Below are 21,984 nucleotides of genomic sequence, written 5' to 3' on the forward strand. Positions count from 1 at the left end.
ACAAACCAGAAGACATAATACTTTCGATTAGCATGTTAGGCAAAATAATGATCCTCACCCACCTAAACTGTCCCTGAATCCGTGAATATGTTGTCTTACTCAGCAGAAAGGAATTGCAGGGGTGATAAAATTAAGAATGCTGGGATGGTAAGATCATGGTGGGCGATCTTGGTGGCCTCGATGTGATCACAACAGTCGGTGTGAGTGAAAGATGGAGGCCGGAGAGTGAGAAGAGATGAGACAGGGAGGGAGAGGTTGGACTGATGTGACTGTTGGATTGAAGAAGGAAGAGAGGCAACCTTTAGAAACAGGAAAAGATAAGGAGAAGAGAGTCTCCTCTTGAGTCTTCGAAAGGAACATAGTCCTTGCCAGCAGCAGCTTGATTTTAGACCCACGAGACTCATTTCATACCTCTGGCCTGCAGAATTGTAAAACCGTAAATTTGCGTCGTTTCAACTCTCTGAGTTTGTGGTACTTTGTTACAGTAGCTATAGGAGACTAATGCAATTGGTTAAGAACAATTTCAGTGCACATGTAAAATAATATTTTAGATTTACTTATTTATTTTAGAGAGAGAGAGAGCAAGGGGTAGGAACAGAGGGAGAGAGAGAATCTCAGGCAGACTCCCCGCTGATCACAGATTCCCCACATGGGACTGGATCCCACAACCCTGAGCTCATGACCTGAGCAGAAACCAAGAGCTGGGGACCAAGCGGACGGAGCCACCCAGGCACCCCATGTGAAATATTTTAATAGCTTTAAAATTGAAAGTAATTCTCTGATTAAATAGTTTAATTAATAAAGAATAATCAACAAAGTCACAATTATTATTAGTTATTACATAATTATTACTCAAAATAATTTTGTCATAGATAAGAGGGAGATGTTACCAAAAAAAAAAAAAAAAGATGTCACGCAGGCCTGGTACATCACAGCATCAGTGCTAACGTTCACGAATTCTGTTGGCTCTTCCCCATCTCATCACATTTATGTGGTGCCTGGTCTGATTTAATTTCAACCTTTATAACCCTAACTGACTGGCTAAACAGTTGTTTAAAAATTCTTATCAATGTGTTTATACATCAGGAAAAAGGGCAATTGCTTCGATGACATGAATAGTCACTGTTATTTCTTTGAGGGCAGAGACCACACTTTTTTCATCCTTCCTCCCAGCATCTAACACAGTGTCTAGCATATAAAAGAACAATCAAGAGTTGACTAATACATGAACGATACAAAGAGAAGGTCTGTATTTTGAATGTTCCTTCCTCTCAAATATCTCCTCAGATATGATTCCTACCTATTAATATTCTGCTTCAAAGCCACATGTTTACCAGAATTTTATGAGGTGCCCTCTGCCCAGAACTGAGTTGTTTTCTTCCCTAAATTCTCACAGCCTGTTTATACCTCTGTGGAGCTCTTGTCATGGTCTGCCACACAGTAAATCTAATTATATATGTTTTTCTTTCCTCTGCTAAGTTACAGGCTTTTCATGGTTAAGGATATAGAGTATATATATAACTGTGGCAACTGGAGAACTTATAGAATAATTTTTATATGATACATGATCATAAATCATTGTTCAATTTACGTTGAAGACACTGGCTCATCATTACCTATTTCATGTCTATCAGTTCATGTTTGTAAAGGCATGAGAATGTCAAACATCTTTACATACACTTTAAAACCTGTACATGTAAGATCATACCTTTACCTCATTACCTTTTACTTATTTTATACTATAATGCATCAAATGAAGAAATTTCCTGCAGGGAACTGATTCTTTGAGATTTCAATATATATTACATGCCCTTGTTCGTGACCCTGGCTATAAAAGAGTTATTTTTTCCTTTCCCTTATCAAAACTGAATAGCTTAAATGAGTCTCATTGATGTAAATGCATTTTCATACATTTTCAAAACATTTTCCTTCCTCCTTTTTAATTCTCTCCATCCTCACCTTACCCCTACGCACGTTCTATTACTGCATGTCAGATCCTTATTTTCTCCAGCTAAGTGACCTATTGAGATATATGGGGACTAAATGGTAATGACTTTAATAAAAGATTTGATGTGAAACTGCCTTTGCACTTTAAGAGTATGTCTCCCACAGCCCTTCCTGGACATTAAAATAATCTGGGCATCAACCTTATGTCCCCATGTACAAAGAAGGCAGACAGCTGGAATTCCAGACAAATTGTCTGCATCATCCGCCCCCTGCTTTCAAGACACCCCAAGCTCAGAGCCAGCGACACTGCTATCTCTGGTGCCACTAACATAATTACACCAAAAGGCCCCAGGGACTCACAGCTTTTCCAGAGGCTGATGCAGAAACACCAACAGAACAACTGTCACAAAGAATGGTATCCAGCTCGACTCTCTAACATTTCTATCACAAAGAATCCATGTGGCAGGATCTTGGATAAAACAAGCCCAGTGTGTTTCACTCATAAGTGCTAGCTTTTAGGGAACAGTAAAGGAGTCTTTAAAGCTAACATGAAAAGAATATATGAGAAAAATTGATTTGACTGGAGGATACGGATGAGAAGAAAATGTTTTCTCTAAGATGAAGCTACTCTCTGAAGAAAGAAAATTAGTCTCGATGAATCACAGAGAACAGATCACTAACAAATATAAAACCTATACATTGTATCTTGTCACAAAATGTGTTTTGAAGGGGTGCCCAGGTGGTTCAGTGGGTTAAGCCTCTGCCTTCAGCTCAGGTCATGATCTCAGGGTCCTAGGATCGAGCCCCATATCAGGCTTTCTGCTCAGTGGGGAGCCTGCTTCCTCCTCTCCCTCTGCCTGCCTCTCTGCCTACTCATAATCTCTTTCTCTCTCTCAAATAAATAAATAAAATCTTAAAAATAAAAATAAATAAAAATAAAATTTTAAAAAATGTACTACACCTAGTGGTTAAGGGTATGGTGTTACAGATTAAAAGGATTCACATATTTCAGACGGCATTTGTAGATTTTTTAACAAAACAAGAGAAATAAGATATGGTGAGACTTGAATTGTCTAGACAGAAAACACCCCCATATCTCTCTCCAGTGATCAGAGTACGAAAGGAAGGAGTAAGTTTTAGAGATAATGAAAGAAAGGATGCTTTTAAAATATAGACTGTATGCTGGCGCCAGCTCATACCAATTTGTGAGTATTAAGGAAATGATGTCACTATAAGGAATTTGGTTAAACAATTGGTAGCTTGAAATTATCCTCAGTGTAGGTGTTTAAAAACATGGGAATTATTTACAAATAATTATTTATTACACATTAATTTATGAAGCAGTATTTAGCCTACTGTGGGTTATTTTATGTACTTCTTTGGTAGTTGTACTCACATTGTTGCATGAGCCTGTTTTATCTCTTCAGTTAGTTTCTAAGTCCTCATAGTCAAGAACTATATTTTCTTCTTCCTGTCTCTGTCTAAAAGACCAGAGTGCACTACTAGCTGTAAAATTACAATGAATACTTGGGGTGCTTGGGTGGCTCAGTGAGTTAAGCCTCTGCCTTTGGCTCAGGTCATGATCTCAGGGTCCTGGGATGGAGCCCCTCATCAGGCTCTCGGCTCAGTAGGGAGCCTGCTTCGCCCTCTCTCTCTGCCTGCCTCTCTGCCTACTTGTGATCTCTGTCTGATAAATAAAATCTTTAAAAAAAATTTCAATGTATACTTAAGTGTTATCATGTAATTAGTAACAGGTTTTTGAAAAAGAGTTACTAATATTCTCAGGAGGAAAACAAATAAAATTGGGAAGCCTGGGTGGGTCAGTTGGTTAAGCGGCTGCCTTTGGCCAAGGTCATGATCCCAGCGTCCTAGGATCGAGTCCCACATCAGGCTCCTTGCTCAGCAGGGAGTCTGCTTCTCCCTCTGCCTCTATCTGTCATTCTGTCTGCCTGTGCCCTCTCTCCCTCTCTCTCTCTCTGACAAATAAATAAAATCTTTTAAAAAAGAAAACAAATAGAAGTTTTGTGCCCCTTTATTTGAAGCAAGCACTTAGTTTCAAAAGCAATAATATTAAGAAAAATGTGCTTTATTCTTGTATTAGATATAATCATAAAAACATACCCTCTTGGTACATAGCATCCTTCATTTTACTAGGCTGTACCCTTGAAACAAGGCTGATAGTTTGTCTTTTTGACAATGCTCTATGCCGATCATCAAGGATGCTGTTTTGCAGTATTTATCAGTAAATATTTCTTGAATGACTTATTAGCTCTCTTAATAGTCACAGCAAGAGCAAAAGATCAAATGTCCAAATTTCTAAGTTTACAGGAGCCAGTTTTTATGTTCTCAATTTTAGTTTCTAGTTGCTTACTATTAGATCAGAAAAATGGCAATGATATTTGTATTATAGTTTTGTATTTAACAAGCTCTTTTTTTAGATTTAGTAACTTGCTGGTTCTGTTGGGCTTTCTTTTAGATAGCCATATCCTCTGAAAATAAGGAATATTTTTAAGTTCATAAAAATATATATTGATCATATAAATAAACACAAATATGGATCTCCAAACTGGTATTGTCCAGGTGCAGTAATAAAAGATACTTTATTGCTTCTGATCTTGAAAAAGGTCTCTAGTCTGGTGTTTTGCTTACAGTGCTTTAAATAAATACTCTTTATCAGGTGAAATGTCCCTTTAGTTCATGATTTTCTGTTCCTTACTATTATAAAATGACTTTGAGCTTTATCAGCTATTGAGCTAATCATATGACGTTAGTAATTTGGACTATTTATGTCTCAAATTACATTAATACATTTTCTGATGATGAACCATCTAGCATTCCAGAATTAAATACTACTTGCTTATACTATATCAATTTCTAATATAATGTTGTGGTCATTTTTCTAATGATTCACTTAGAAGTTAACTGGTTGTAATTCGAGAAAGTCCTATAATTTTGTTTTCTTACATAGACTGATCAGACTTCATCATCTTCCTACTCAGTGCCAAACCCTCCATCTTCTTTGCTAATAAAACTCCGCAGTGGTCGTCCTAGCAGTTTAAGGATCTTGATTAATCTAAGTCAGCAGTTTTGAAACCTTCTGCGTAAGCCTTATTATACTTTAAAAAGTTTTAAGGACACCAACGAGCTTTTATTTATGTGGGTTAAATTGATTGATATTCACTGTGTTAGAAATTAAAACTGAGACATTTAAAACATAAAATGCATGAGCACACATCCCATAGCCACCAGATCATTAACATTATAATTATCACACATCATGTGGTCTCTGGGAAACTCCACTCTACACTTGAGGAAAAAATGAGAGCGAAAGAGGTAAATAACATCTTAGTATTGTTATGCAAACAGTGTTGACCTTTCAGATCCCCTAAAAAGGGCATGTTCTCAGATCATACTTTGAGGACTGCTGATCGGAGTAAATCAAAATTGTCATGTTCTACAGGTCTCTAATCTCTTTCTGGGTTGCTGTGCCCCGTGATTGGATTCTAGCCAGTAATACTGAAGCCGAAGTCACCTGAGGAGGTTCCCAGGAGAACTTTATTTGAGTGACAAAGAAGAGGAATGTCTCTGGTTCTCCCTTTACCCCTTTTCATTGACCGGATGGGGGTTAGGATACACGGCGTCGGCAACTGAACCCTTTACATCCCTCCAGCTGCAGATAATGATTCTTACCGACACTTACGATTTTCTGCCTTTTTTATTATAACCATGCTAGTGCCTGTGAAGTGGTATCCTGTGATTTCATTTGCATTTTCCTGATGTCTAATCATGACGAGCATTCTTCAAGTATTTTTTAGCCGTTTATATATCTTCTTTGGAAAAAAGTGTCCATTTAGGTCCTTTACCCACTTTTAAATTTTGTCATTTGTCTTTGGTTATTGAGTTTTAAGAGTGTGTGTGTGTGTGTGTGTGTGTGTGTGTTCGGTCACACATATGATTTAATAAACAGATATACTTACTACAGAAAATTCCTCACATGTTGTATGCTGTCATTTCACTTTTTTGGTGCTGTACTTTAACATGATAAAATGCATAAATATTGGGACGCCTGGGTGGCTCAGTTGGTTGGACAGCTGCCTTGGGCTCAGGTCATGATCTCGGAGTCCCGGGATCGAGTCCCGCATCGGGCTCCCAGCTCCACGGGGAGTCTGCTTCTCTCTCTGCCCTTCTCCTCACTCATGCTCTCTCTCCCTGTTTCTCTCTCAAATAAATAAATAAAATCTTTAAAAAAAATGCATAAATATTTATTGGCTAAATGAATTAACTCTTACATCCATCTAATTATTTCTTTTTTTATATTGAATTAATGCCCTTAAGGTCCATTCATGGTACAAATGGCAAGATGACCTTCTTTCTCATGGCTGAATAATATTTGTGTGTGTGTGTTTATGTATGTGTATATACATTTATAACTCACTTTCTGCCAGACACGTGGGTTTTTTCCATATTTTAGCTCTCATGAATAATGCTGAAATAAGCGTGGGAGTACAGACATCTTTTCAATATCCTGTTTTCATTTCCAGTAGCCATGCAAGATCACTCAGTAATAGGACTTCTGGATCATATAGTAGTTCTATTTTGGGGGGGTGTTTGAGGAACTCCATACTGTTTTCCATAGTGGCTGTACCAATGTACATTCGACTAAAACTGCACAAGAGTTCCTTTTTCTCCACAACCTCATCAAAACTTATTATCTCTGGTCTTCTTGATGATAGCTATTCTAACAGGTGTGAGGTACCATATCATTATAGTCTTCATTTGCATTCCCTGATGCTTAGTGATGTTGAACACCTTTTCATGGACCTGTTAGCCATTTGTGTGTCCTCTTAGGGGGAAAAAAAAAAAAAGTCTGTCCAGTCCCTATGCCCATTTTTAATAGGATTGTTTCTTTGTTATTGAGTTGTATTTCTTCATTTCGTTCTAATTATTTCTTCGTTTCAATTAATACATTCTTCATGTATAACGTACTAGTTTCTCATGGACTTATAGACCCCTGGATATATCAGCTACTGGTTGATTATTAGTCATGTAAGGGAGAAACCAATCATGACACTGAGATTTTTGCCCCTGTGGTGATTTAGGATGTGGCTACACTACTCGGGACCCATCTCAGGGAAGCGAGTTTCTACCATTACAATCTGCTCAGCCATCTCTGACCTCTTTCTTCCCACATGCCACCATCCCAAGGTTACCCATCTCAAGCAAAAATTCTCACCCCTTGATCAACATGATGTTCTTCTAGATTTTATTTTAGTTAAGTTTAAAATCAGTATCACAGCTCTTCTTTGTATTGATATTTTCCAGTATATCTTTTTGGTCTCTGGTATTATTCTTTGCCTTAATCTACTTCTCTCACCTAAAATCACTTAAATGAAGAGTGGGAGAAGAAAATATTTCAGAACTCCCCCACTTATTTGATAAAGATACTGTGTGCTCTTCACCTCAGCTGTACTCCCACATCATACTGAGGTTACCCTATCACCTCTGGCTTGTTCTGCTGTGGTACCACGTTTTTCAGTCCCACAATAACACAGGTGCAGACAATTATCTCTCCCTCCCCAGCCCATGATTAAATAAGGAAGAAAGAAATGCACAACTATAAAGCTCTCACCCAGTCTGAGGCACCTATTTTTGCTCTGACCTGAACTCTCAGTGTCCACATTACAGATGTGACCCCAAAAGTCATCTTTTTTTTTTTTTCAAAGATTTTATTTATTTATTTGACAGAGATTACAAGTAGGCAGAGAGGCAGGCAGAGAGAGAGAGAGGAGGAAGCAGGCTCCCTGCTGAACAGAGAGCCCGATGCGGGGCTGGATCCCAGGACCCTGAGATCATGACCTGAGCCAAAAGCAAAGGCTTTAACCCACTGAGCCACCCAGGCGCCCCCCAAAAGTCATCTTTACCCAGAACTTCCTTACCATGTGTCTTAGGTTATTGAATCCTTAGTGTCATTCTTTTTTCCATTTCTGGTTTTCAGTTTAAGGGGTAAGCCAGCAGCCATGCTAGGTTATCTTGTCAGGAATCAGAAGCATTTTTTTGTTGTTAATTATTTGTAACTAGAAATTCCCTCATATTTATGATTCTAACTCTGTGTCACTGAGTATCCTTGCCACTTTCCCTAGAGGCTTAATAACATTTAACTAAGATCTAGGAATAACCTTTAAAATACTGTTTATAAAGATGTCACCAGGGATTCACTGAACACTTGCAACTTAAATACATTTACTAATAATATAAGAAAGAGAGTAAACATGGAAAGGAAGGGCTTGTGAACAAAGTGTAGAGAGAACAATCTTTTTTCAAAGACACAGTGTGGACAAAATTCTAACTAAAGGTAATATTTTGGGGACAAAGAAAAATTGGGGAAGTAAGGACAATAGGGCATAAGAGAATTTTAGACACATTACCCTTTCAAAATGTCCTTCAAATATTAAATTTTCCCACCTTGTTTATGTAGAGTTCTAGCTCTGTTACTGCATTTAGACCAAACTAAATGATTATGTCATCTAAAAAAAATGAAGTTTATTTCTAATTTTTGTTTTATAGCTGTTTTAAGAAATCTGCAGTCTGTAAAACAAAAAGTTTCATTTGCAGAATAGCCATTTTCTTGGTCTAGTTATAAGTAGTATCTTAAGAGTTTATTCTTTCTGATAGGTTTTTTAATTTGAAAAAGATGCAAAGTCTTCAGAAAACTCAATCCATCTCAGAGAGGGTTTTTTCCCCCATTTCTTTCCTTGGCATAAAATGTGCTTGTCAAGGAATTTTGATGTGACTAATATTGAAATAACAGGGACAGTTCTGTAGAGTTATTTATGGGCTGTGTTCAACAAGAAAAAAGAAGGATCTGCCAGTTAAAATTTCAGGCTGTCTCCCACTATAGTAGATGATAGATGAATTTCAGAGTTGTAATTGCATATTGATAAAACTGACTTAGAAACATCCTGGGGTCTACAAACCAGTTAAATCTCCCCCTTGGTACAGAGGTTACTTGCTAGTTCTATACCTCTCTAACAAGGCAGAATGATTGCTGTTCATTGTAAAACCTGCATGTGTGAGGTATTTATCTTTGGAATCCCTCACACGTTCTGTATTATTTTCAGCTGTCATAAAGTGAACAGAGAATCTAAAGTAAATTATAATCTGAATGGATTAAAAATGGAAAGTATTAGAATATTCTACTAAGCCACAATTTTTGTCTTTTAGTCAAATGACTCAAACTTCTTAACTCTAGTTAACATAGAACCAAATCTTTACATTGTCTAAAACCATGAAATTATAAAAACATAAAAATGTCAAATAATCTACACGTTAAATTCAAAATAGTTCTCATTCTTTATAGTTCCAAATCTTAACACCAATATAAGATAGTAATGATGGTTTGTTAGCTATTTGTTCATAAACTCAACCATTTTTATTGAGCCAGACATTCTTCCATGTTCTAAAGATTTGCAGTGTACAACACAGAAAGTCACTTTGTCAGGGAGCTTACATTTGATTGGGAGGGAAGGACAATTAGCAAGTAAATAAATAATGGGATAAATTCAGATTTCAATCTTAACTATGAAGAGTAGAAAACAAAAAAAGTGGTATATTGGTGTGGGTATCATTAGATAGGGTGCTCTAGGAAAGAACTCTCTAAAATTGAGATATTACATCTAACATTTTAATGATAAGAAGGAGTCAAGCATGTGAAGATCTGAGGGAAAAACATTCTATGCAGTATAAAAGACCAGAACAAAAGAGAAGGAAATCAAATAAAGCAAATGATTAAATAAAAACTTGAAACTTGATTGAATTCAGTAATCATCTTAATTAACAGAACACTGTCAGGTCATGACTACATGTATTTGCTTGGCTGCAGCAATCTGTGTATGTCCATGGCCCAGGCATAATTACCTATAGCTCCCCTGTTCACTCTTAAAATGTTCTGGTTTCAAGAAGAAATGATGTGGTCACTCTGACTATAAATCTGAGATCATTGTAACTATTTTTAGGGAAATATTAGAAATTTTGAATATTAATTTTACTGGATTTATTGTACTTAGAACTGAGAAAACTGCTTTCACTCATCACAGTCTATTATCTTAAGAGAATTCTTTGAGATGAGAGCAATTCATTTTATCTTTTCCTATGATCCTCATACTGTTATCTAGCTATGTACTTTAAAGCTCCAAAAAACAAAAATAAAACTAAATACAGAAAACAAAATTGAAAAGATGTTGCCTATTTCTTTCATTGTCTTTATTTTCCTGTTGGTCTTTGTAATGTACTTGGAAAGTGGCACTATGCAAATAAAAGTGATTGAATTGACTTTTACCGTGTTCCTTCATGTGTTCTCATCCATGGGTTTATTTTCCAATTTTCTTCGATCTATACAGAGGAGAATCCTTCATGATCTGAAGCCAGTTGGAAGGCTGATATCTCCAGATGCCTCAGAACTGGACAAGGAGACCAAGAGTTTGTTTTTTGTTTTTTAAGATTATTTATTTATTTATTTATTTGACAGAGAGAGAGATCACAAGTAGGCAGAGAGGGAGGCAGAGAGGGGAAAGCAGGCTCCCTGCTGAGCAAAGAGCCGTATGTGGCTGGGGTCTTGGGGTCCTGGTTTCCAGGACCCTAAGATCATGACCTGAACTGAAGGCAGAGGCTTAACCCATTGAGCTACCCAGGGTCTCGAGACCAAGAGTTTATAAAGTAGACTATTTGTCAGCATAAATGTGCCAAAGGGACATTCTTTCCATTTTCAAGCTCTTTTAACCCTTTTTTTTTTTAAGAAAAGCACTTAATAGAAATAGAGAGAGATGATAGTAGATAGATATTTAAAGCATTGTTATATAGTTATAATACATATGTAAAATATTATGTGACATATATATAAAATACTACACTTTAAGAGGAACATGAATATACTGGAAAAAAATTTACTTGCACAGAGTTTTTAAAATATAGGATTTGAAATAGTAAAAATACAGCAGATCGTATATTGGAAATATAATTATCTAAAATTCATCCTTTAAATTGTTCAGCATCTCCTATATGTAAGAGATATAATATATAAGATATATATAAGATATAAAATATAATATATAATATAATAATAATAAAATAATAATATATACGACATAGTAAGAGATACTAAGCTATCATGCTTAGTAAGTTCAATACTATTCCCATAAGAGCTTATGTATTAAGAAATTAAGAAGGCCTTCCATAGGCAGTTAAAACTGTCTTCAACTACATGAAAGGCTACTTAGAGGAGAGGGATTAGATTGATCATGTATTGTCTTGGAAGGGAAAATAAGGATCAAGAGACCTAGGCCAAAACTTCGAAGAGTGGGTAGCAAAGATAAGCTTGCATTTCATTTTCAGTATCAAAGATTTGAAAAAGTTAATATTCTCACAGTTGAGTGCTATCTAATTCTTATTTCTAGAATTAAGTTCTTTATTCCCACTAATAAACATCTGGCACTAGCCATAATTAGGCTGTGGGTGGTACAGAAGTAATATTTTTATGACCAGTTTAATATAAGCTTCCTACTATAAGTTTATTTACTTTCTTGAAAACAAAAACACTGAAATAATGTGCATCACCTGCAATTGTCATATTGTCCACGTTAAAAGTGTCAGTTTTTAAAGTGTCAAAGTTACAACAGGAATGAAACATGTCAAAGAAGGGACAGGAGGGACCCTGAGTGTTCCTGGACGCAGCACTTTCTAATGGTCATTGTTTCTCCACCAGGATGGTTCAGTATATTGGGGTTTTTGGAATGATTCAATGATTACTTATTTATCTAAAATAAATTCTAAATCACTTAATACATTTCTAGAAAAACAGAATTACTGAGCTATTCATGCTTGCTTAAACAAAATATTGTTAAATTCTTAATCATGCCCAAACCTAGCACATTTCTTGTCATTATAGTAAAATAAAAAGAAAACAATCGTAGGAAAAAAATTCTACTTCCTGAACAGTTCACTAAAAAATGCAGATGTGACTGTAGGACCCAAAAAGATCTTTCCAAAGTCAGAATGCTATTTGGACACTGAGGAGTCTAGCTCCAGGCCCAAATCCTGTGTTACCTTAAACTCTCAGGCTCAACAGCAAGAAACTCATTATAAGGTTTTGCCCAATAGTCTGCATAAGGGAGGGATGGGGGAATGATTTAGCCCCACCATCTCCATGGCTCAGTTGCCCTCACACTCTCATATGTGTCTCTGCATTTCTCACCCAGGCCCCTCATTTGAAGGCCTCCATATTGGGAGTCTCAGCTGAGTCACTTTAACCCACTTTGACTCAGCACTCTCCCATTTCTAGCTTCTCTCCCTTCCCCCACGCACAGGTCCATAAAAGATGGGAGTTTTTGTCAGGGGCTCTTCATCAATGAGATGATATCTCCCATTTCTGTTGCATCCCCCTGACACTCATCCTATGCTGTTCTAGGAGAAAAACGGAATACCAGGGGGCTAGTAGTGGTGCCTGCTTTCTTGCCTTTTGTTTGCACCATCATCCTAAGTGAAAAAAGGCTTGGTTGTTACTTTCACTTTGTCTCACTGTCAGAACTGACCACATTGATACCTGATGACAACCTGACCACATTGAAAGTTGTGCACAGAAAAAAGAAGGCCAGCATCCCTTCTGCAAAAATCATAAGGGGAATTATAACACTGCCATCATGGCACATGTTATTTGGTGCTATGACTGGAAATTAGCAAATATGAAACATCACAGGAGAACTGCAGTACAATCCAGATTTTCTCAGAGGCATCTATTGGCCAATCAGCATAATAAAATGCAAATATCTGTATAATCAATTAAGGAAATACTTCTGATCTTCTTAAGCCCTGCTCAGATCCTACAAGTCTACTCTCCTCCCCACCAATTCTCATGACATTTCTACCCACAGGTGTAGATAATCTATACTTCTCATGTTGTTTTATTATATTTCCTTCAGATTTCAACCATCACATCTGCTTTGCTATTACTTTCCTTAGAACAGAGTTATTTGGGGGTGTTTGGGTGGCTCAGTGGGTTAAGCTGCTGCCTTTGGCTCAGGTCATGATCTCAGTGTCCTGGGATTGAGTCCCTCATTGGGCTCTCTGCTCAGCAGTGAGCCTGCTTCCCTTTCTCTCTCTGCCTGCCTGTCTGTCTACTTGTGATCTCTCTCTGTCAAATAAATAAATAAAATCTCAAAAAAAAAAAAAAAAAGAACAGAGTTATTTGTGCATGCCTCTGTCTCCCTCCATATATTGTTAACTCCTAGCATACCACCTTGCAACCATTATCACACCCAAAACATTTTAATTGGCACTGTTTTGTAATAAGTGTTCAAAATACATTTGTTAAGTTGAATTATTCATTTGCATTTGAAAATCGTAAGAGAAATTCATCACTATATAGCTTTAAAAGATAAGCCTTATCCAGGAAATTCTTCTGATAGAATTTCCAGTTAAGACCATTTTTTTAATTATACTTTTTATTTTGAGATAGTTTTACTTTGAGGTACATTCACATACAATTACAAGAAATAATACAGAGGTATCTTATGTATACTTTATCCAGTGTCCTTCATTGGTACCACTTTCAAAACTAAGGTCCAACACCCCAACCAAGATCTCAAGATCGATACAATCAAGGTACAAAACAGTGTGGTCACCAGGATTTTTCTTGTTATTCTTCTATGTTCACACCCACTACCCGCCCACCTCCACTACCTCCTTATCCCCTGACAACCAGTATTTTAAGAATGTTATATAAATGAAAGTATGCCTTTGAGTTTGTATGTAACCTGTGGAATAGGCTTTGCTTTTATCAGCATACTTTTCTGGATATATATCCATGTTAATTCTAGTAGTTTGTTCCTTTTTATTGCTGAGTAGAATTCTATACCACGGTATTTTTAACCATTCATCTATTGAAAGACATCTGGATTATTCCCATTTTACATTCCCACCAGCAGTGTATAAGTCATCCAGTTTCTCCATATCCTTGCCAGAATTTGGTGTCGTTGATATTTATTTTTAATTTTAGCAATTTTGTTAGATTTTAGTGTAAACTCATTGTGCTTTTTTAACTCCCATTTCCCTTCCCTAATGGCAAATGACATCAAACTTATTTTCATGTACTTATTTGCCACTTGTGTATCCTCATTGACAAAATATCTCATCATGTCTTTTGCCCATCTTCTAATGGAATTGTTTGTTTTTGTTTGTTTGTTACTGTTGAAATTTGAAAGTTCCTGATATATTCTAGATAATAGTCCTTTGTTAAATATATAATTTGCAAATGTTTTCTCATAGTCTTCCCAGTCTGTAGCAAGTCCTTTCATTATGTTAGCAAAATCTTCTGAAGAGCAAGAGTCTTTAGCTTTGAAGCCCAATTTATCATTTTTTCCTACTATGGATTGTGCTTTTGAAGCCTAGTCTAAGATTTTTTTTTGTCTAGCCTTAGATCCTAAAAATTTTCTTCAATTTGCTCATGTTTTATAGTTTTATATTTTAAAGTTAAGTCCATGATACATTTTTGAGTTAATTTTTTGCATAAAGTATGAGATGTTGGTCAAGATTTATTTATTTATTTATTTATTTATTTATTTACTCTATGAATGTCCAGTTGTTCCAGCACCATGTTTTAAAATTCCATCTTTTTCTCCACTGAATGGGTTTTTCATCATTGTCAAAATTCATTTGGTCATATTTGCATGGGCCTATTCCCATCTTTTCTGTTCTTTTCCATTGATGTATGTGTCCATTCTTCTGCCAATATAATGCAGTCTTGGTTACTATAGCTCTGTAAAAGTCTTAAAATTGGGTAGAGTGATTCTTCCTTCCTTATATTTCTTTTTCAAAATTTCTTTATTCTAGAATCAGAAGATGACAGTGACACAGGAGGACCCTAGGCTTGTCTTGTCCCATGAACACAACTAAATAACTATCAAATCATCCTAAATACACCAGAAATCAAACTGAAGACCCACAGAACAAACTCCACAACTAAAGAGAGACAGGGGAACACACTGAAGAAGGTACAAAGTATGGAGATGTGATCTAAAGGATAGATGGATAGTGGGTGCTCTGGAGGGGAGGGATCTGTGCTTTCAGAGTAGGGTGAGAGAGAGAGGAACACTCAGGGGAACACACAAGGAAAGCCTGTCTCCAAAGACATTGGCTTGGAAAATGACAGGGGCTGAATTTCATGAGTTCTTGCAAACAGAAGGGCTTAAAGCCTAGAGTTTTAAAGGTCACCAGGCTTGGTTGGGATGGAGCCATGGGAGCAATGACCTGCTCCTGGAGAGAAGGCAGGCAAACAACCTGGGAGCAGAGAGTGTGGAAATAGCAATCTAAAGAATGCCTGGAGCATATGTTTGCTCTTCTCAAGGCAGTCCCTAAGAGGCAGTGTTCAAGGGGAAGCGTCCCCAGGAAGAAAGGAACAGCCAAGCTCCATTTCCTTTCTCCAGGCTACAATACAGACACGGAGCCACCTGAGGAAAGTAGCTAGTCTTGGACACTGGCTGCCTAACTTGCTTACACAAAGCCTACTCCCCACTGTGTTCTGGCAGTCTGCCTTGTCTGTCAAGCTTGCCTCACTCCCAGGACAGCAGGACCCTCCCCCAAAACACCAGCACATACCCTCCCCACACCACATCTCTTGGCCACACCTGCTCTGCACGGCTCAGTTCTGGTGGAGGTGGTATCAGGACTCACTTCACAAGGAGACCAGAGTACACCTAGTTAAAACCCAACACATTCAGGCCAGGAGCCAAGCACTGCCCACAGCAGGCAAGGTGAGCCTCTGAAGATGACTGGCCTGAAGGACAGATAACCAAAACATAACAGCAGAGCTTGCGCAGCAAACACCAAGACCCTAGACATTATATTGCCTCTTTTTCACTAGGCCATTATTTCAAGAGAATGAGACATAACTAGCTTTTCTAACACACAGCAGAAGGCAGAGATTTAAACAAAAAGCCAAGAGGAGGCATTTGTCCCAAATGAAAGAACAAGACAAGGCCACGGCCAGGGATCTAAGCAAAACAGATATAAGTAACATGCCTGATGGAGAACTTTATTTATTTTTAAAGATTTATTTATTTCAGAGACAGAGCGACACACTACGAGCAGGGGGAGGAGCAGAGGGAGAAAAACTCAAGCAGACTCCACGGTGAGCATGGACGTGGACATGGGGCCATCTCAGGACCCTGAGATCATGACCTGAGTTGAAATTAAGAGTCAGATGCTTACTGGCTGAACCAACCAGGCACCCCAATGGAGAATTTAAAGTAATGATCATAAGGATATTCACTAGGTTTGAGAAAAGAGTGAGACACTAGTGAGACCCTTACCACAGAGGTAAAAGAGTTAAAAAAGAATGAGTCAGAGATGAAGAATGTAATAAATGAGTTTGGAAGCAGGTTTGATGCAATGAACAGCAGGCTGGAGAAGCAGAGGAACAAATTAGTGATCTAGAAGACAAAATAATGGAAAATAATGAAGCTGAACAAAAGAAGAAGAATTATGCAACTGAGAATAAATTTAGGGAGCTCACTAACTCTATCAAACAAAGAAAAATTCAGATTATAGGAGTCCCAGCAGAAGAGAGAAAAGAGTACAAAAAAATTTATTTTAAGAAATAATAGCAGAAAATTTCCTTAATCTCAGGAAGGAAACAAACATCCAGATTTAGGAGGCACAGAGAATTCCTATCAAAATCAACAGAAGCAGGCCAACAGTAAGACATATCGTAATTAAATGTGCAAAATATAATGATAAAGAAAAAAATCTTAAAAGCAAGAAGAGAAAGGAATCTTTAACTTACAAGGGAAAACTCAAAACGGTAGCTGGAGATTTCTCAACAGAAAATTGTCCAGCCCTGGGCACCTGGGTGGCTCAGTTGGTTAGGTGGATGCCTTTAGCTCAGATTGTGATCCTGGAGTCCTGGGATTAAATCCCACATCAGGCTACCTGCTTGGCAGGGAGTCTGCTTCTCCCTCTGACTCTCCCTTCCTCTCATGCCTTTCTCTCTCTCATTCTTTCTCTCTCTCCCAAATGGATAAATAAAATCTTTATAAAGAAAGAAAAAAAGAAAGAAATTTGTCAAACCAGGAGGGAGTAGCATGATATATTCAAAGTACTAAATGGGAAAAATTTGCAGGCAAGAATATTCTATCTAGCAAAGCTGTCATTCAGAATAAGAGAGATAAAGAATTTCCCAGACAAACAAAACATAAAGAAGTTCATGACCACTAAACCAGCCCTGCAAGAAATATTAAATATAATAAAAAGTGACAAAGAAAAGAAAGGATTAGAGAAAAGCTTCAGAAACAATGACCAAACAAATAATAAAATGGCACTAAATACATATCCATCAATAATTACATTGAATGTAAATGGACTAAATATATCAATCAAAGCAATAGGATGTCAGAATAGATAAACAAACAAGATCCATCTAAAGGTTGCCTATAAGAGACTCATTTTAGACTTAAAGCCTCCTGAAGATTAAAAGTGAGGGGACAGAGAAACATTTTTCATGCAAATAGATGTCAAAAGAAAGCTAGAGCAGCAATACTTCTATAAGAAAAATGAGACTTCAAAACAAATACTAAAAAAGAAACAAAGAACACTGTATAATCATAAGGGTACAACCCAACAAGATATAAGAATTGCAAATATTTGCACAGCCAACATGGGAGCACCCAAATACATAAAATGGTTAATAACAAAAATAAAGAAAATAAATGATAAAATAATAATAATAATAATAAATGATAAAATAATAAATGATAATAAATAAATGACAAATAAATAAATAAATGATAAAAACATAGTAATAGCAGGGGACTTGAAAAGCTTACAGCAATGGACAAATCACTGAAACAGAAAATCAGTAAGGAAACAAAGCTTTGAATGACACACTGGACCAGATGGATTTAACAGGTATATACAGAACATTTCATCCTAAAACATCAGAATACACATTCTTTACAATTCTCCAGAATAGAGCACATACTAGGTCACAAATCAGGCCTCAACAAGTATAAAACACTCAAAGCCATACTATGTACCTTTTCTGACCACAGCACTATGAAACCAGAAGTCAACCACAAGACAGAAATTTGGAAGGACAACAAATACATGGAGATTAAAAAACAGTCTACTAAATAATGAATGGGTCAACCAGAAAATCAAAGAAAATATATGGAAAAAAGTGGAAATGAAAACACAATGATCCAAAACCTTTGGGATATAGCAAGAGTGGTCCTAAGAGGGAAGTATACAGCGTACCTTAAGAAGCAAGAAAAATCTTATATATACAACCTGGTCCTACACCTAAAGGAGCTAGAAAAATAATACACAAAGCCTGAAGCCATAAGAAGGAAGGAAATAACAAAGATTAGAGCAGAAATAAATCATTTAGAAATTAAACAACAACAATAGAACAGATCAATAAAACCATTATTGGTTTTTTGAAAAAAAAAAACATTATTGGTTCTTTGAAAAAATAAAATTGATAAACCTCTAGCCAGATTTATCAAAAAGAAAAGACAAAGGCCCCAAATAAATAAAATCATAAATGAGAGCAGAGAAACAATAACCAACACCTCAGAAATACAAACAATTGTAAGAGAATATTATGAAAATAACTACATGACAACAAATTGGACAACCTAGAAGAAATGGACACATTTCTAAAAACATAGAAACTACCAAAACTGGAAGAGGAAGAAATAGAAAATTCAAACTGACCAATAACTAGCAAAGAAACAGAATCACTAATCAAAAAACTCCCAAAAAAACAAAAAGTCCAGGGTCAGATGGTTTCACAAGCAAATTCTAGCACAGCTTTAAAGAGGAGTTAATACGCATTGTTTCCAAACTATTCTAGAAAAATAGAAAAGGAAGAAAAACTTCCAAATTCATTCTATGTGGCCAGCATTATCCTGACACCAAAACCAGATAAAGACTTCACTAAAATTGAACTACAGGCCAATATTCCTGATGAACATGGATGCAAAAATTCTCAATAAAATACTAGCAAAGAGAATCCAACAATACATGAAAAGAATCATTCACCAAGATCAAATGAGATTTACTCCCATGTTGCAAGGGTGATTCAGTATTCACAAATCAATCACTATGATGCACCACTTTAATAATAGAAAGAATAAGAACCATCTGATCATTTCAATAGATGTTGAATAAGCATTTGACAAAGTAAAATATCCACTCATGATAAAGTAGGTTTAGAGGGAACACACCTGAACATAATAAAGGCCATCTATGAAAAACCCACAGCTAATATCATCCTTAATGGGGGAAAACTGAGAGTTTTTCCTCATGGTCAGGAACAAGACAGGGATGTTCACTCTCAGCATTACTTAACATAGTACTACTAGCTACAGCCATCAGAAAACACAAAGAAATAAAAGGCATCTAGATTGGCAAGGAAAAAGACAGACTTTCACCCTTTGGAGACGACATGATTGTCTATGCAGAAAACCCAAATGATTCCACCAAAAAATGGATAGAACTGATAAAGAAACTCAATGAAGTCTCAGGATACAAAATCAATGTACAGAAATCTGTTGCATTTCTATATATCAATAATGAAGCAACAGAAAGAGAAATTAAGGAATCAATCCCATTAACAATTACTCTAAAAACAGTAATACATGTAGAAATAAACCTAACCAAAGAAATGAAAGATCTGTACTCTGAAAACTATGAAGCTCTAATTACAGAACTGAAAAGAACAAAAAGAAATGGAAAAGCATTCTATGCTCATGGATTGGAAGAAAAAATATTGTCAAAATATCTATACTACCCTAAGTAATCTACATACTCGATGAAATCTCTATCAAAATGCCACTAGCATTTTTCACAGAACTAGAACAAATGATCCTAAAATTTGTATGGAACTACAAAAGACTCTAAAGAGCCAAAGAAACCTTGAAAAGGAAAAAGCAAAGCTGGAGGCATCATAATTTTGGATTTTGAATTATATTATAAAGCTCTGGTGATCAAGAAAATATGGCACTGGCACAAAAATAGAACCATGGATCAATAGAACTGAATCGAAAACCCAGAAAGGAACCCAGAACTATATGGTCAATCTTCAAACAAAGCAGGAAAGAATATCCAATGGAAAAAGGACAGTCTCTTCAACAAATGTGTTGGGAATACTGGACAGGAACATGCAAAAGAATGAAACCAGATCACTTTCTTACACCATACACAAAAATAAATTCAAAATGGATTAAAGACTTAAATATGAGGCCTGAAACTCTCAAAGTCCTAGAGGAGAACACAGGCAGCAATCTATTTGACATCAGCCATAAACTTCCTTCTAGGTATGTCTCCAAAGGCAAGAGAAATAAAAGCAAAAATAAACTATTGGGTCTCCATCAAAATAAAAACCTTCTGCACAGCAAAGGGAACAATCAACAAAATTAGAAGGCAGCCTTCAGAATGGGAGGAGATATTTACAAATGACATATCTGATAAACAGTTAGTTTCCAAAATATAAAAAGAAGTTATAGAACTCAACATTCCCCCCAAAATAATCCAATTAAAAAATGGGCAGAACACATGAATAGACATTTTTCCTAAGAAGACATACCCATGGCTAGGAGACACATAAAAAGATGCTCAACATCACTCATCATCAGAGAAAAACAAATCAAAACTACAATGAAATATCACTGCAAACCTGTCAGAGTGGCTAAAACAAGAAAACATAAGAAACAATTGTTGGCAAGGATGTGGAAAAAAAAGGAACACTCTTACACCACAGTAGGAATGCAGTCTGGTGCAACAACTGTGGAAAGCAGTATGAGGAGTCCTCAAAAAGTTAAAACAGAACTACCTTATGACCCAGCAATAGCCCTAATAAGTATTTACCTCAAAGATACAAATATACTGATCTGAAGGGGCATCTGTCCTTCAATGTTTATGGCACCAATATCCACAAGAGCCAAACTATGGAAGGAACCCAGATTTCCATCGACAGATGAAAGAATAAAGAAGCTGTGGTATAGTGCTCACTGCAGCAGCACACATACTAAAATTAGAATGATGTAGAGAAGATAAACATGGCCCCTACACAAGGATGACATGCAAATCCATGAAGTGTTTCATATTCGTGTAGTTTTACTCACATGTGGAATATAAGAAATGTGCAAAGGGTCATAAGGGAAGGGAGGAAAAACTGAATGGGAAGGAATCAGAGAGTGAGATAAACCGCGAGAGAGACTCTTAACCCTGGGAAACAAACTGAGGGCTGCTGAAGGGGAGATTAGTGAGGGGATGGAGTAACAGGGTGTTGTGTATTAAGGAGGGCACGTGATGTGATGTGATGAGCCCTGGGTGTTATACACAACTGATGCATCATTGAACACTACACCTGAAACTAATGATGTCTTATGTGTTGCCTAATTGAATTTTAAAAAAAGAAGTGATACATATGGTGGCATATTACTCAACCTTAAAAAAAAAAGAATGACATCTTGTCATTTTGCAATGATGTAGATGGAGCTAGAGAGGATAACGCTAAGGAAATAAGTCAGAGAATGACACATACCATACAATTTCATTCATATGTGGATTTTAAGAAACAAAAGGGATGAGCGAAAGGGAAAAAAAAAGAATAGAGAGGCAAACCAAGAAACATATTCTTAACTATGGACAACAAACTGATGGTCACCAGAGGGGAGGTGGGCAGTGGGATGGGTTAAATAGGTGTTGGGCATGAAGGAGGGCACTTGCTGTGATGAGCACTGGGTGCTGTAGGAAGTATTGCATCAGTATATTGTACACTTGAAACTAATATTACACGGTAAGTTAACTAACTGGAATTTAACAACAACTTTAAGAAAAAGGAATGGGGGCACCTGGGTTGCTCAGTGGGTTAAAGCCTCTGCCATTGGCTCAGGTCATGATCCTGGGGTCATGATCCTGGGGTCCTGAGATCAAGCCCCGCATCGGTCTCTCTGCTCAGTGGAGAGCCTGCTTCCCCCTCTCTTT

The 21,984-nt window shown here is 36.7% G+C and overlaps 1 non-coding gene across 1 annotated transcript; it reads left to right on the forward strand.

Annotated features, from left to right (window-relative positions):
- The first annotated feature begins 20,998 nt into the window (after positions 1-20,998).
- Positions 20,999-21,105, forward strand: LOC116585404. Its single transcript, XR_004283602.1, has one exon. It is a non-coding gene; the product is annotated as a U6 spliceosomal RNA (small nuclear RNA).
- The last annotated feature ends 879 nt before the right edge of the window (positions 21,106-21,984 follow it).

This window comes from Mustela erminea, chromosome 2 (assembly GCF_009829155.1).
Source record: "Mustela erminea isolate mMusErm1 chromosome 2, mMusErm1.Pri, whole genome shotgun sequence".
NCBI classification, from domain to species: domain Eukaryota; kingdom Metazoa; phylum Chordata; class Mammalia; order Carnivora; family Mustelidae; genus Mustela; species Mustela erminea.